At 42.0% G+C, this 17,241-nt stretch overlaps 1 long non-coding RNA gene across 2 annotated transcripts in view; it reads left to right on the top strand.

The window, feature by feature from the left end:
- Positions 1 to 17,241, top strand: part of LOC135421425 (uncharacterized) — a 181,724-nt gene that overhangs the window by 4,517 nt on the left and 159,966 nt on the right. For both annotated transcript variants that reach the window (XR_010433995.1, XR_010433994.1), the window contains exon 2: positions 13,256 to 13,345. This is a non-coding gene — a long non-coding RNA (uncharacterized LOC135421425). The remainder of the gene's footprint in view (positions 1 to 13,255; positions 13,346 to 17,241) is intronic.

The raw sequence follows: 17,241 nt of genomic DNA, 5'->3' as shown, positions 1-17,241 counted from the left end.
TCTGAGAAAATTTTTTAACATTGCCTTCGTTTGGAAACATGCAGCCTGGAGAGACACAAAAGTTTCTGGCATGGAGTTTATTGTAAAAGGGCTTATGGTGAGTAAGTGGTTATTGTTACTAGATGGAAAGATCTGTGAAGTTCTGTTGATACCAGCCCACTAAGGGAAGAGGAGAAAGAGGAAGGATGGAAATAGCAGAGCATTTGACAGGCTTGAATGTCTGTAGCTTCCATGAGATGCTTTCTTGTACCAAGTGTTGACATCCCTTCATTTCGCCAAGGAAATGGAGGTTTTGAAGTATCAGATTCTCCAAGCAGACATTTGCTTTCCAATACCAATGCTGAAAGAGTAGACTCCTGAGTTGCATGTGCAGAGACAAAAATGTCTGCTAGATATGTGTTTGCAACAAAGTGGAATTACTAATGATGTTAGAGCAGAACTCAGAGCCTTGTGCTGCAACTGTAGATCTGTGATTTATCAGAGAGGAGACGCACCACGGACATGAAACGCCTGGTCCTGGAGTGGGGGAAGAAGTGTTTGCTGAGGACCCCTGAAAGAAAGCTTGTTCTGTGTAGGAGAGGCTGCTGTCACCCCAGCACTGTGATCAGGTGTAGAAGCTTTATGCTTTCTGGGGAAACAGGGACGTGAGCAGTGCCAATAGCTCGGGAGCAGCGAGAAGCAGAGACTGCAGGCAAGAGAGGAGAGCGCACGAGGTCTGAGATTGCCGAGTTTGAGATCAGTGATGTGTCAGATTTCAGCCCCTTTCTCTTTCAAACAGATGTTGGCAGTGCTGTGTTGCCTCACAGGGGCTCAGCCTGGCCTGTGTAAGGTTTCTTTCATTGGGTTTGGAAATAGTGGGCTGTATTTAGACTTGTGACTTGCACAGCCTTCTGCTACTGCAGCTGCTGCACCGCAGCCTTTTGCAGAGGCTCTGCTGTCAACAACTAAAGCACAGCACTCCTGTGCTCTGCTTTTTGTGGGCCTTTCTGGAGCCCTTTAGCAAATGTATAGAAATGCATAGTGCCGGGGTGCCACTGCTCCTTAGCACTGTGGTGTATCTACAGTGTGCCAGAGGCTTAATCCTGTGGGAAGGGGCACCAGGAGAAAGGCACCTGGGGGATTCCTGAGCCTTCAATACTCGGTGCTGCTCCTGGCTCCCTGCAGGACTGGCACCGAGGATGGCAGTGCTGTGAAGTGAATATTGGTTCTGTTCACACTGGCAGCACCTCCCTGTTGAGAGGCAAGGGAGGGGATGCTACAGTGCTGCATGGTCTTCTCTCTTCTCCCCTCATTTCTATAGAGCTTCCATGTACTTTATACTCTCTGTGTGGGACTTTTTTTTTAATATGTGCCATATCTGACATGCTCAGAATTTGGAGAGTACACTCACAGTTTGGGATGCTGATATGCTGGTCCATGGGTGATGGTGCCCTAGTTCCTGCTCATATCTTAAAATCTACCTCAAAGTAAATAATTTTTACACCTCTGGGCTTTGCTATCTCATTATTCTGAGGATTTTTTCTTGAGGAAAAAATTAAACATGCTTGGGTCACTTATATCAGTACAAGAGGCTGTGAAGCTGCTATGAAGGAATAGAAAAATCTCTTTAGGAATTGTCAGTGATGTACAGTATCTATTCGCACTCTAAAAGATTAAATTAAAAGTGATAATTATGTGCTGTTTTTGCTGCTTAAGTTGTTTAATGCCATTATGACTGTGCTACTTAATAGAAAAGCTTAGAATTAGACTAGCATGGGAATACTAAAAATTTTAATGGATTTCTGCTCAAGTCATTCTTCCTAATATGAAACAAACCCACCAAATATATATAACTAGGTCTTTGGATTCAATTATTAATCCTCTCTCCTAATTTGAGGAGCAAAACTATCGCTTAACAGCAGTTCTCTGAAATAGAATTTTAATGGTACTAGTCATCTCATAGTTGAACATGATTTTTCCTGATCAGAACAAAGTTAGAAGATTCTCAGTGCTGAATCAGGGTTAATTATTAATCCCAAGCAGGTGAAAAATAGAATGTCAACAGTGTGTCTTGAACATCTGTCAAAGAAGCTGTCAGAAATGTTTTCCATGGGTTGTCATGTGTTACCTGGCTTCTCTGCCTGAGGAAAAGGCTCTGGTACATGGTATTGGAATGAGGTTGTAGCAATAATGCATAGGAAGAGAAATATACCATTCATCAGCAACCTCCTGACACATCTGAAAATCCAGTCCCCTCTTTAGGCCAGCAAGATGTCAGTCTTTATTCACTGCTACTGTTAGGGTGTTTTATACAACATGAGTCAAATCAATACTGACCAAGAGGTTTGTTTGGCCTGTTAGTAGTAGTAAACCTCTGGTCATTCTTCAGAGAATACCCAGTGTTACAGCCTGCCAATCTGTTTAGATTATTACATACTTTTCCTTTTCCATGTGTTTGTATTTTGTTTTGGCCCTTTCCATACTTTAATGGGAAAAAAAAAAGGTGCAATAGACTCACATTGTATGTTCCCAAGGTCTTTCTGATGGAAGTGTTGGGACTTCTTTACAGTTGCACTCAGTTTTGATGACTTAGAGCAGGAAAACAGAGCAATCTTACAGCTCTGAACAAATACTGTGAGGTTAAATTTCTGTCCCTTTGAAACTGAGAAGTCGATACAAGTTGGCAGAAACACTCATATGCAAACAAGTTTGGAAAGGCTGACTCTGAGGTTCTCAGATGCTATTGGGATCAATGAAAATATTGCTGCTTCATTTTCTGCTGTGGTCCCAAATTGTCTGTCTGCAGTAGCTAATTGTGGCAGTTTTCTTCTCTGATGGTTTTTCTAATTGGATGTCCATCAGGAATGACACCATGATCAACATTAATATAGGTCTTAGTACTGTTCTGCCTCCTCAGCTTGAAGTCAAAGGGAACTGAGAGTGCAGGATCAAGCCTTAATTTGTTACTTACACTTGATTTGAGGCTTAGTGTCCAAGGTTAAGCTAAAAGGGTGATGGAATAACTCAGGCCTGTGAACAACTCATCATGTCAGACACAAAGCAATTGGGTCCAAGGCTCAGCATGTTGGAAGTTTGCCACTTCCTTTCTCTTTCAGTAATGTTCTGCATTCTCACTCCTGTAAACATTCTCTTCATCTCTTTTTGTGGGTAACTGGGCTTCCTTCCTGAAACCTTCCCAAATTCAAACTGAATTTGACAATAATTTTGTATTTGTGCTTATTACAAAAGTTTTCAAAGGAGCTTCACAGACACTAATCAGACTAAAAATGCAAATCTAAAATCTGCCTTATTCTACTGTTTCCTTTGGAAACCATTTAATTTCTCACAAGCACACTTTGGCAGATGATGTGGCCCTTATAGTAATAAATCACAGGAACATAAGACACTTCACTGCAGCTGTGACATGGCTAGTTAGGATCCTATTCAAGAAAAAAGGCTTAGGCAGTGTATTTTCTTTCCTATACTCTGCTGTACCATTTCTCCCTCTTATAGATCAAGTGAAAAGACTCTCAGAATGCTCTTATAATTGTCTCCTTAGAGTTATAATCTGCAAATGCTTTTTTCTAAAAGATAAAAATACCCAAATCTTAATGGAGCCTTTTTAAATGGCACATCAGTAACTCTCCAACCTCCTTCACGGTTTTGTAAATCTCTTTAATAAGGGTGAGAAGAAGCTTACAGAGGTCTCTTTGATTAAAGGTTTGACCTGGAATTACTTTGAATTTGTATTATGGAGTCAGCAGGTTTACTGTGGTAAGTCTCAACAGAGAATCTTTTGAAGTGCTTTGCAGGTAGAGCTGTAAAGACAGTAAGTATTCTATAAAACTTGCTAAAGCCACAACAGAGCCAGTTAAGCATCAGGGCACTCTGTTGCAAGGCCATATCCATAGAGCACTGGGAACAGGCTGCCTTGCTAGTTTAAAGCCTGAGTTTGCAAGTCTTGTGAGTGAGAATATATGGCACAATTTCAAGAAAAGGAGGCTGGATTCAGTGATCCATAAGGTCTCTTCTGCCCTATGGCTGGTTTCCTGCAAGATTATAATCACTAAAATGTAACAGTTCTAAGAAATGACCTAAATCAGTAAGAAATATAACCAGGACAGTAAATTTCATCAAAATTAATATTCTCAGTGCTTCATCTCCATTCATGACTTGGCTCAGAGGAAGCCTGTGAGGCCTTTTAACCCCACTAATTTTGAGTTTTATGGGTATAAGTTTCCTAAAAGGTGATGTTCTCCTTAAGGTCACCTAACTCTCTACTAACAGATTTGTTTTATTTATCAGTGGTGATCCTGTAATTCTCATGAATGGAAATGCTCCTGTGTAGGATAGATGGCCTCACTTTCCTGTGCTATAACTCTTTGTAGGATCTCTAAATCTTGGGCAAAACTTTCAGTATGGGGCAATGAGTCTATTCTGTATTTATTGCACAATATTTATTGATTGACTTCAGGAGTATTTAGGAACAGAACCATCCAACATCTACAATACTACAGCTCTCCTGTTTGTCTCACCTACCCAAGGTACAGGATGTACCACTCAGAGCAGCTCTTCCCCTGACACACAGGGCAGCTCCACACTGGCAGTTTGCTGGGCAGAGAGGGAAGCACTGCTGATGGGGAATGGGAAGAGATAAGAAGGGAGGAGTGTGTTTTTCCTCTCCCAACTGCTAGAACAGGGAAAGGCTGCTCAAAGGGGACCCAGATCTGCAGAAAAGAAGCAAGGAGAGCCCTCAGAAGGAGTAGGCAGAGCAGAGATGGTGAAAGACAGGACATGAAAGTGGCACAGCAGAAAGCTCTTTTAATTTTAAAGAAAAGTGAAAGGTCTTTGCAACTTCTGAAGGAAAGCCTGTGGGTAGGGCTTTCTGTCAATTTTCAGGCAATGTTGAAAACTCCGACTTCTGTTGCTCTGGTAAAATGTTCTTTCCCTTTGCAACGATAGCATTAAAGACACTGCAACTGAATTATTATGCTCTTGTGCTTGACACATGCACACCTTACTCCAGAACTTGGCTGAACATAGACAGAATTCTCTGCAAGATGTTCAGTGGTTTTAATCCTTCCTGAAGTCGATGACAGAGGAGCCTCAAGACTTTCTGATGTTTTCCTGCTACATACAAGGAAATAGTCACCCTGGCTCAGCTGACAAATGGTAGTTCATTAGGATATGGTAATTCAAGTGCTTTTGATTGTCTTTCTCTGCTCTTATTATCTGAAAGAGTTTTCCAAATTATAAGGGAAATAATTTGTCCTGATTTATGCCACCAAAAAAAAAAAAAACCCAGAGGAAGATTAATTCCAAGGAACAAAAATGTCTATTAACATAAATGACTGTTAGAGAGAGTGAACATTAAACTTAAACTATCTGTTCTCTCCATGTGGCACCACAGCTTTTAGTGTAGAGGCTTGAGTGCTTCATGAAGCTGAATGAGGAACAGTGGAAGGTTTATTGCTCAGCTAGACGTTGAAATGGTACCGGTTTGGAAAGCTTGACAGATGAGACAGGCTTGAGAAAAACAGGTGAATCAAAGCTGTAGTTAGAAAACCAACTCAGTCCCAATACACCAATTTCTCCTATGCTTTAGTAACGATACTTCTCTTGATTTACTTGCCTCACCTTGTCTCAGGAGATGAGGTCTGTAACAATGATAGAGAGCTCCCTTTTGAACTTACGTGAACTCACTCTACAAAAGGATTAAAATTGGATTTCAGCTTAGTAGCTCTGATGTTGTCTGGCATCGGGAAGGGCATTGCTAGCAGGATAGATATCTTGCCTGGTGTGTGCCTGTGTGTCCTTGAGTATTAACGTGCTACACAGATGCCTCCCATTTGTAGGGAGGGTTGCCCAGAGTGGCACTTGAAGGCCTGTTGTGGCTGAGACAATCCCTCTGCGAGCTGTTCTCAGACCAAGTGGGGCGGGCTGGGACCACTGCTCGCTGGGACCACTGCTCGCTGCCTTCACGGTGTCACTGCCATGTCAGCTGGGGGAGGACAGTGCTGTGCATTTACAGTCTCCATTCTATGTGCTGGCAGGCAGCCACGGGGTTTGTGCCTGCCTGCACTCCTAAGGCTCTGCAGCAAACCCAGCACGTTTTCCTCAGCTGACAAAGCTGCCGTTCTGCACTTGCAGAGCAAAGTGTGTTTGCTCTGGAGGTGTCAGGGCTGGGTGTGTGTGGCCAGCCCAGCACAGAGGGAGGAGATGTCCCTGTGCTCTCTGACCCTTCCCAGGATGAAACAGAGCAACTGGCCCTGCAAACCAAAGATGGGGTATGTGTGTCTGTGCTGTGTGATGGAGCAGCCTCTTGTATCCTGGGCTCTGTTCCCTCCATTTGCAGTGCTCCAGCATGTTGTGGTCACACTGGGTTAATGAGCACTCTAAAGCTGAGTTGCTTTCCATCTACCAGGTGGTCAGTGGACTGTCGTCTTGATTACATTTGTTTTTTACCAAATATCTTCCTGAAGGGGGAAAGTAAATAACAGCCAGCCAGCTTCACCTCAGTCAAAAGAGCATTGCCCTTTCCCAAGCCTGCGCTCAGCACCATCACTGTTCCGAGCCAGACCCAAGAGCTGGATTAGTACCCTGTTACAAGCCTTTCTAACAGGTAGACAAAGCAGACCCCAGAGAAGCTGACTGTGTTTTGGGAGAGAAAGAACTGTCTGAAAGCTTCATCCTTTGTTAAGGTATGGTTAGTCTACTGCCTGTCATATTTTAACTCCAGCTGCCTTTCAAACAGACATCTAAACTCCTGCCAGTAGGAGATGTTGTAAGCCATTTCATTCTGACTGCTTGATATCTGCTGTTGGAAGACTGTTGATAAAATCTCATGCATTAAATTACAATGGAAAACTAGCAGCATGATGCAGAATGAACTGCAGAGTTGTATGCATAAAGCTCTTGGCACAGTATTAGTCTTGGTCTACAAGGACGATTCCCACAAAGTAAATTAACAAATTGCACAAAATTTCCTCATTAAAAGCATTTATTCTACTTTTGTCAGCTCTGCAGTGCTTTCTAAAAGACCCCAGCCCAGATCTGTGCAGGGCACAGCTGTGTGAGAACACGTCTGTGAATCATTGGCCCGTGGCTGGGCTTTGGCAACCAAGACACAAGAAAAGGATGTGGGAACAGGAACTTTCTAAGATAAACAGGCCTGACCTCTTCTACATCTTAAAATAATGTACTGAAAGGGGGAAGGACCAGGGCTGGTTTTCTTGCTGTAAGACATTTCTCTCAACTCTAGAGGCTGAGTTGCAAGTTGCATGGATAGAGGGGCTGTGAGTGACAAAGGATGACTGCTGGTGGGGCTGTACAGGAGCTTGGTAAGCAGCTCCTACTGCAAATAACCCAGGGCTCTGCTGGCTCCCACTGGTCTGGTTTGCTCTGGGTGGGTGGTAGAAATTATCTCCAGTCACAAGACACAGTGGAGCACAGCAGCCTATTTTAAGAGCAAAAGTCAAATTTTTCTAAGTACAGCTAATGGACTGGGTGTTTGATGTAGAGCCCACACAGGTCACTCAGTGAAGCTGAAATGGCATCAGGAGCCTTAAATCCTGCCAGCTTCCTGGTTCAATAGTGGCCTTAGAAATAAAAATCTGTCTTTTTGAGTTCTAGTGAGTGCCAGGCTAGAAGCTGAACATGCTCTTTCGCAGTGGGATGGGGTGTTAAGCAGTGAAGAGGATGGATAGGAATCCTCTCTTGGCCCTGGCTTCCTTTCTTCTTGCAGGATCAAACAAATGAACCTGAAGCTGGAGAACACTGTACAGAAGATAGCAGGTGTGTGGAGGTCAAGCATAACTATTCTAGATGGAGTAGGGACTAACATGTTTCACTACACTTTTTTCTTTCCTTTTTTTTTTTTTTTTCTCCTGGAGATGGGTTATTTTGTTTTGACTTCAGTTATATTCACAGCTGTTTCTCAACAGAGGTGTTTGTTTTTATACCTGGGAGCTGAGGCTTTTTGTAGAAGATGAGTTATAAAGTGGTTAATTAGAAGGATGGAGAGCAGCTTGAAATGAAACCTGCACCTTTCCAGTGAGAGTGGCATTGTACTCCTCAGCTGTAGAGGCTGTATTGATTAATTCATGCTGCCTTGGAATGCTATTGTGCTACTTACCTTAGCTCCAGCAAATGGTGTTTTTATAATGAAGTGGAAAGGGTTTGAAATAATGAGGCACAAAAATGATCACTCTGCTGGAGCAATAGGAAACTCCATCTTCTTAACAAATGTACAAAGTGGTCAGTGCAATGGCAGAGTAGCACATCACAGTGACTGCTCTGCTTCCTTCATCTGAGATGATGGGGAAGGCAATGTCTGTATTGAAAATGGGAACACAGTGAGAGTTTTACACTACTCCAGATTCCTTGGACAATGTGATGAGTAAACTTAGACAACGAGCAGTATATCAGAAAACCAAACTGATTATGCTCTGCTTGAAGAGGGGTGAGGAGGCCTCACCCTCATGCCCTCAAAAATCCACACCCACACCAAGCCCCAAACAAACTGTCAGGCTCTTTCTTGACTGTTTTCTAAGCAAGCAGTCTGGTGTGCATCTAGCTATAATCAGCTGGGTTTTTCTGAGAGAAAGGAAACCAAATCTCTTAATGTTAGTGAAATTGTACCGTGGGTATCTATATTGTGGCATATTCATTGTAGGAAGAAACTGGAGGGGGAGAGGAGAAGAAGGAAGGAGACTCTTGTCCTTGACAACATTCTTGTTGTCTATATAAAGTAAGTTTGATTGAAAATACTTATTTGAACTGAATGAAAGAGAGGATCAAAACTATTGTATCACACCTTGTGGGTAAAAGGGGTGAAGGAAGGGTACAAAGATTTCATTGCCTTTGAAACAGCATTTTCTAGCAACAGAAATTGTCAGCTGCTAGTCAGAATTCTTAATGGCTTTTATGTAAAACAGACAAAACACCTAAAACCAAAACCCACTTGAATGGTTCTCAACATTTATGTATCATTTGCTATTCATACCCATCAAATACTTCTACAAGCTCTGAGTGACTTCAGCCGGCAAACTACCAAAAAGTAGTTATTAATATTTGGCCCTTACAAATGGGACGGTCTCAAGCCCAGATAATTTTGAATTGTAATCTTCAGAGCTGTTGCCTTCTTACATCCCAGCTGAAGACCAGAGTAGCTGGAGGAGCTTCTCCTAAGTGAGGATAGAACTGGGCTGTGTTGGGTATGTGCTGTGCTGCCACAGGTAACTGAGCTGAGAGCAGGGCCAGGAGACTTTGCCTCTCTCTGCACCTGCCCTTTCCAGAAAGCTCTAAATGACTTGCCAGGAACAGAAACCAGGTCTGTGCCGTGGTAGTGATCTTTCTGCTCTCTGCGTGTATTTTTGAGATGAATACATGTTAAAACTTACCCTGTAACCATAAAAATTAGTAAAAATTACCATAGTTGGAATAAAAATATCAGACCCACTTGTGGTTATTTAGAAGAGGAAAAAGTCATCACGTGCTGCATTAGTGATGAGGCCTGTGCAGCAGAGATTTTTAGGAGATGCTCTGTATTCTCAGTGCAGCACTGATGGCTACTCTGGGGCACAGCTACTTAAAATAATAGTTTCACTTCATTAAACTATGAGTTTCTTCAATACAAAGTACAGTCCAGAGAGAAGTCTTTTTTTAGTATACTCTTAAAAAGTCAACAGTCCATTGCTTCCTGATGTATATCCTTAAGTGTGGGAACAAATGCTGCTGTAACTACTCTGAGTCCCATCCTTTTTCAAAGAGGTAAAGTGTTTCTCTAATTAAAAAAAATTGGGATTATTTGTCTAAATTTTTCTGTGTAACCTGAATTAGAGAACTGTGGATTTGGGTCCCAACATAATATGCATGCAATTAAAAAATCAATGTATAAAACAGAGCCCAGAAGAGAATTATATTTAACAGGAGACAGAAAATCAAAACAGATTCCAAACAAATTAGAAATTAACACTGCAGCGGCTTGAGCTGAGTTTGCCTTATAGGGGAAGCTTATTAATGTAACTGAGGTGATTTTTTTTTTGCTAGAACTCCTCATCAGTATTGTTTGCCCATGCCACGTCTCTGTTTGGTGACTTAATACAGCAATACATGTGGCAGATCAACAATGGTAAAATGCCAAGAAGATAATTAAAGCTTTGCTTTACAACTTGTTGGAACTTTCAATATATTGGAAGGTACTGATACAAATGCTGAGCACCTGATCTCTACCAATATCACCCAAAAGAAGCAATACAGCTTTTAGTGTAGAGAAATATCCTGCCTTTCCCAGATCTAATAAAGTTTATTGGATCCTTAATTTGTTTTAGAAAATGATCCAAGTGCTTTGCATTTGTTTAACCTAATCCAATCTTAACCATTGGTAAGATGAAAGTCCTTTGTCTTTCATGTCACACAGACAAAGATCTACTAAATATATTGCTTTTGGAAGAGAATCTGTGTTTACAACAGCAACCAAAACAATGAGAAAAACACCCTCTTTCATATAGGTTCAGATAGTTTAAAAAGCACTGGAAGTCTTACAACTGTTTGCTAACTAAAATATTTATAGGAAGGGAGGGTTCAGTTATTACTATCTGCAGCTGGCTGACTGGAGAACAGGGAGGAGACAGAACCAAACTGTTCTCACAGGTGCACAGGGACCACTCGAGAGGCAATTGGTGCAAGTAGAAACTTAGGAAATTCTGGTTAATTATAAGGAAAAATTGTTTTACCATCTGTAGCAGCTGAAATGACTCCAAGGCATTTGATTTGACAGTATGCATGGCAAAATCATTTGCCTCTGGGGCAGTATGTGTCAGGCTGTTTTTCATGGAGCTTGGAAGTAAAGAAGCAACAATGGGATTGTTTCTGTATTTCCCAATGTCAACATAGTTGAAAATAAGAGGAGTTAGAATGCTGACTTTTGATGCTGAAAAATGAAAATTGGAAAGATAGACCTGTTTTAATTAAAAAAAACCCCAACCTAACCAAACCAAACCAAAAAACACAAAAAGAAGAAAAAGAAACTAATTCAGGATATGGCCTCATGTTATGAACTTCTTTATGTGTCCATGCTTTGGTAGGAGTAGGAACATCTTCAATGTTACAGGTTGACAGTGGAATATATTTTACTCTGACTTTTCAATGAAATCCAACACACATTCAGGGGGTTCCCCAGTGCTTTCCTTCAGGTAACCTGTGTTGCAGTGGCAAGTGTTTTATGGACTTCTCTGTTCCTATGCCCAGTTCTGCTGCTTGCCTTCCTGATCCCATACCATTCCTTGGTGATAGTGTCCATTAATGAGCAGCATGTGCTTTTTTATCTTTACTGACAGATTTTTTCTGTCTGAAGCAGGTGAAGAAGCTCGTACAAGGTCAGCTGGTTATTTACAGCTATCCAGTAGTCCACTGAATGTCTGCTCTGGGTACCTGGCTCCATAGGTCCATTTGGATGGACATCTTAGAATGTGTTTGGTGCATTTAAGCACCACTGCTCCTTTCCTCCCTTGAGTTACTGCAGCATTTTCCTCTTTGTTTAATTCATTTAAAAAAGAAAATGTTTAATGAGCCCCACTTGTGATTTTCCAACTGTTGGGCTGAAAACTGTCATTTCTAAGAGGTTATATTAATGGTGCTGTTATCTCTTGATCATGTCAATGTTAATGCATGTATGTGCTGTTTCTGCCTCATTTCCACATAATTACAAGCCTGCATTTGGCAAATGAGGGTATGTTTGCTTTCTTGATTAAGAAGGTTCTAAGAAATTTTTACATGCTTGGTAGGACATAACTTATGAAAAGAGCTGGCTTAGAAGAGAAGCTCAGCAGTAGAGATTCTTAGCATTTCCCTAATACTTTCCTCTGCTGGGCAGAAAGCACTTTGTGAATAGTAATGAAATCAGCTTTGCATTACCCCAGTGAAGAAGCTGTGTGCTACTCCTATGAGAAGATGGAGACACAGCATGATTAAGTGACTTGTCTGGATTCATATGGCTGCTGGGATTCCAGCATTTGCTCAGGCATTGACTTTCAGCACTAGACCCAAAGATCAAGCTGGAACACAGTGCAGGCTTGGCAAAGTCTTTTTTTAAACTTCTTTCTTTCTGAAGAGCTTTCCCATGTCCCTTTATAGCTCTGGCATTGCCAGGACTGCATGCTTCAGGCTGGCTTCTTCTACTGTAGCATTTGAAAGGAGCAGCCTTACTATATGTTCTCTTGTTGTATAATGCTGGTTATGTCTTACTAAGGTTGTTTTAGCAGCTGTTATAGTTTTGCTTCTGTAATATTATAATAATATTTGTAATATTATAATAATATTTTTCTGTATGGTCTTCAGAAAGAGCTGGGAAACATATCAATAATCTTCTGTGGTTGTGAGTTTGTTTGTGGCATAAGCCTCTCCTTTTTTTTGCCTGGTCTGCTGAGCACAAAATTTTGAGTCAGTTTTGAAGCCTCAACTACATGTGCACACACAAGCATTTGACAGAAGCTGGGCCATGTCAGTCTGCTCACTACTGTAAAAAAAATTTCTTAGTGGTGAAAATTGGTGTGGTGTTTTTTGGTTGTTTTTTTTTTTTTGAATTGCAGAAGGGAGGTAGAGTGCTTTGCTGTCTTAACAGCCTCAAACCTGGCAGAATCAGTTAAAAGGGAAAGTTATGGCAGCGTGAAGATCAGAGCAAAGACTCTGATGGAGTGCAGGTGGTTCAAATCAGTCTTCATTAATCCATCATCTGTGACTGGTGGTGTAAAGTTGTCAAGGTTACTACATACAGGACAAGGCTAATGGTGGTTATTCCTTGAGGATCTGGGCTTTCACCCACGTTTATATCAAGACCTAAATGAATAATACTTAAAATTGAAGGGAGGTAATGATGTCCAGCAAAGGCTTATTCCCTTCTTTCTGAATTTACTTGGGGTTAGATCCTCAAGAAGGCAGTTATGAGACAAGCTACTACTTTTGGAAGTCCAAAGCTAAAATGCTTATAACTTTAATAGCCCTGGCAAAGTCCGTGTCTTCAGGTGTACTTGGGTTTTGCTACTGAAGTGCCACAGGTGCCTTAAATCCTGCTGCTTGGGTCACAGAGAGGTCAGTCCCAGCTGTGCTGGGTGGGCCAGCCTCTATATATGGGCTTGTGGTCTCCCTGTGCTTGTTTTTAGTGGGGCTGCTGATCTAACAGGTATTTGTCAGGGCCTGTGTAGGCTCTCTGCTGCCCTACAGAAAGGGAAAATGGTATTATGAGAGGACTAATGTTTTTTTTTTTTCCTTTATTTAGGAATAATTGACCTATCTGAGTAAGTGTTCTGACTGCTAGACCATGTTCCCTTTGGAGAAAGGAACAGATTGGCTGCTGAGAGAAGAGTGAGTGAGTATGATGTTTTCACTTTGGGATTTGGAGACATTGGGAGAGGGAGAAACTTGGAATCCTGTTATATATAAAATAGTAATAAATTAGAAGGAAGGACTGCAATTCAAGTTGTTTTCCTCTGCTAGTGTACCTTGGGTACTGTGCTCCTCTCTGGTGAGTGAGTGTGTAACTACTCAAAGTGGAGTAGATCTGCCTAGTCTGTATGAGTGTAAGCAATGCTCTTCTTTGCCTCAAGTAGCTTGTTGCTGGAGAATCCTCCTTGAAGCAGGGTGTGCTTGAGTTCCCTCTGGCAAGAAGGGACCTGAACCTTTGACTTTCTGTGTACTTGATCCCAGGCTTAGGTGGGCTGCGTTAGAGCAAACTTTAAAGACATCTTGTTCCCAGTGAATCTGTAATTGCTGGCCAGGTCAACAGCTTTTTGTGTGTCAGTAGAAAACATTGCAGGCTGCTGGGGGACAGGTGTTGGTTAGCACAAAGGATGGTTAAAAAAACAGGAGTGGTGTTTCAAGAAGGCTTCTTTCCATTGAAAAAATTAGTGAGACTTTCTGAGTTGTATAGGGAGGTCCATCTCTGCAGCTGAAAGAGAAGGCACTGTGGAGAAATGGGCTTTTTGTGCTCTCAGCACTCCCTGCTTTAGGAGACTCCTGTTGTGTTTGTGGGAGTTCCTGTAATTACCACGGGAGTCAGGGCTGTAACAACAGAGAGCCCTGAACATCCCAGATAACTAATAAACCATGGAAGGAAGAACTTGGGAGGGAGTGGTGGTGTTACTTTGCTTTTGGACTCTGTACTGGGTGGTGATCCTGGTCCTGGTGTGTGTTACAATTGGGTTATGCTTCAGCTGAAGCCTCACAGAGGGCTCAGTGTTCAGTGGATGGGTTGTTGTGGTCTCCCTTCTGCAGGACCTCATGGTTTGTGTGATGTGTAGGGATCCATGGGAGTGTTGTTCAGGTGCCCTGTGCTCCTTCACAAGGCAAAACAACACTAAAACATGAGCTACAAAACTCTGCAGAGACATTTAGTGGCTGCAGCTTTAATTTCTTTTGAATTGATGCACTTCAGTGCTGTGCTGAAAGAACACAGGGCTGTAATTAGTTGAGTCCTGTTTTTCTGATAACTACTTAAGCCTTAATATCCTGAAAAACATGGTATTTTTCTATAAAAAAGGAAGGTTTATGTTCTGTAGTTCCACAGAACCTCATTCTTAAGGAGAAGCAGTCCATTATTATATAGAATAGATTTCCTGCATGCTTTTCAACATTATTTGCTTAATAGAATCATTAGTAGCACAATTGCTTATAAAGAAAAGTGCCAACTAACCAGAAAAATGCTCTGCAGGTCTCAGGCTGCAGTAAGTATAATGCTGCTATGTACTTGATAAGCAAGGAGATCCTTCCATGTTTATTCTGAAAGCTTGTATCATGTTGATAAGCTGAAGGTTTCCTTAAAGCAAGGCTTTAGGACAGTCAAATCCTACTGAACTTCTAATTGCTGTTTGCTGGCAAGGTCAACAGCTTCCAGATCTCAGAATACTGAATGGTTGCAAACCCATGCTATCCAAATACAGCTGCAAATATATCACCCTCTACCTCTGCTCCACCCACACATCACAAATAGCTATGGGAGGAAAACATCTACTGCTGAGCAAGAAGATTCCTAAATTATAAGCGTCAATAATTTAATCAACTCTAATTTATTCCTTCATTACTTATTGCACTATGGCTAAAATGAACATCTTTGTGCTTTGCTCTTTCTTTTCTAGCAGTATTACCATAAGTACAGGTTCCTTTTTTTATTCCTGCACATTCAGTGCATCTACAGGCAACAATTTATCACAGCAGTGCCAGCGAGTGTGTGCAAAGAATGGCAGGCTGAGAATTGCTCTGCTCACAAAACCCACGGGCAGACAATCTCTACAGAGCTCAGGACACATGGGGAGGGGAGGAAATGTGCTTTTGGTTAGATAGGTAATTAGTCACACTGCCCATCAGGAGTTTTATTGTGAATTATTTTTCTTTTTAATCTGTGAAGTAGCTGACCTAAGGTTTGTACCTCATTCTGAGGAGAACCTGTATAGTTTGCATAATTTGCCCTGAAATTGGCTACTGAACCCGAAATGCCACTGTAACAATTGCCATCAAGGAGAGGCAACATGGCTTGAGAGTGTCTGTAGCTGTTAGACAGTCTGTTCCTTGCATCTTAGTGTTGAATAAAATCCATTTTAGTTTGTGTGAGAAGCTAGATACTTCAACAAAAATGAAGTCTGAAGATAGGGTGTTAGTCTGAATGTCCAGGCTTCCATAACCCATTGTAGTAATATTGCATGGAGAGGATACAAAAGCACAGGCCCCATCCAGTGGAGTTTTAGATATCTCCAAGGATAAAGCTTCTCCACCCACTTGGCCCCTGTACTGGTGTTCGATCACCTGCATGGTGGAAAAAATAAAATAAGAACCATGCAAATATCTGATCAGAATTTCAAGCACTAGTCTTGATTTGGTGTTGTCTGCAGACTTGTGAAGAATATCGTGTAGGTAATTTAAAAAAGGGTTTTAAATAGCATTGAGTTTAATATCTGTCTTGGGTGTTAGCGGTGGCAGCAGTTGGACATAGTGCTGTTGATCCTGAGACTGGGGTTTTTCACTTTAGCCAGTTATGCTGTTGTAGGATTGGAGCAAAGTCTGATGACTTTAATGTTTCCCCCTGTTTTTGTAACGTGCCTGGATGTAGTTCCTCTCTTGTTGGTTAATGTCCCCCATGCCCTCCCCATTGAAAAGAGCAAAGCAAATGGAGTCTTGTCACTACTGTGTCACTTATGAGCCACGCAGTCATAACTGATGTTGAGATGTATCTCGGTGTAGCTCAGCAGTGCTGACCTGAAGGGCCTTTTTCCTTCTTTTGCAGAGCATCCATGAGAATGGGCCATTCTTGCATTGTATGGCTTGCATTTTGGGAGCAGCAGATTCTTGGCAATTCCAGCTTTCATGGGTTTGGGAGCAAAATATCACTAGGCTGCTGCTTTGTGGTGTGTAGAGACCAGTCAGGATGAGAGTTGGGAGGGTGTGAGGCAAGCAGCATGCCCAGAATGTCAGCAGTATCATCCACCACAGCTCTCACTGTTCTCACTCATTGCCTTGACTGTCTCCTGCCCATGTTCAACTACTAATGATGGCCCGAGGGTCAGTGTTGGTTGTAGAGCAGGGTTTGGGAATAGTTTGTTTTAGCAGTGATGTACTTTAGTTACAAAGGAGTGGAAGTTACTTAGGTCCTGTTAATCACTTTGAATACCAGGTGCTCTACCCCAGAGGTGGGTAACAAGTCAGATGTCAGGGAGCAGAGAGGTTGGAGTGCTCTGCAAGGGCATGTGAGCTGGGGAACCAAGGGTGATGCTGAGTCTGGCAGAGCAGTGACCTCCCAAACCAAGGGTGAGAGGCCTCAGCCCAGACCTCTCCCGTGTCTTTCCCCCATGTGGCTCTTCCCAGCAGTTGGATCCCAGGGGATCACTCTGCCAGGTCAGAGCAGGCCCTGTGCAGCCAAACCCTGCCAGGGAGAGGTTGCAGAGTGTTTTGATGCACCTGGACCATTACATTTTAGCAGGAGATGTGAATCTCTCTAATTTGTGCATCTGAGACTTTTTAAGTGCTACTGAAGATTAACAGTAAGACTTGTTATTTTATCATGTGGAGTGTTTTCTTAGAGTTGATAAAAAGAATTAGGACCTGAAACTCAGTGTGTTTTATCTAGCAACTTAATCAGCCGTGAGACTGACTGTGCAAAGCAGATCATAGGCTGTTAATGAAGATTCCTCTGATATGTGTAACACCTGAGGTATGTTGACAGCAGACAGAAATCAAAGGAAAAATTTGTATTTTTCAGCTACAGACTTGACAGAA

Source organism: Pseudopipra pipra, chromosome 13 (assembly GCF_036250125.1).
Source record: "Pseudopipra pipra isolate bDixPip1 chromosome 13, bDixPip1.hap1, whole genome shotgun sequence".
Lineage (NCBI taxonomy): Eukaryota > Metazoa > Chordata > Aves > Passeriformes > Pipridae > Pseudopipra > Pseudopipra pipra.
The sequence above is the reverse complement of the archived record's forward strand: the minus strand, read 5'-3'. Positions and strand labels throughout refer to the sequence as shown.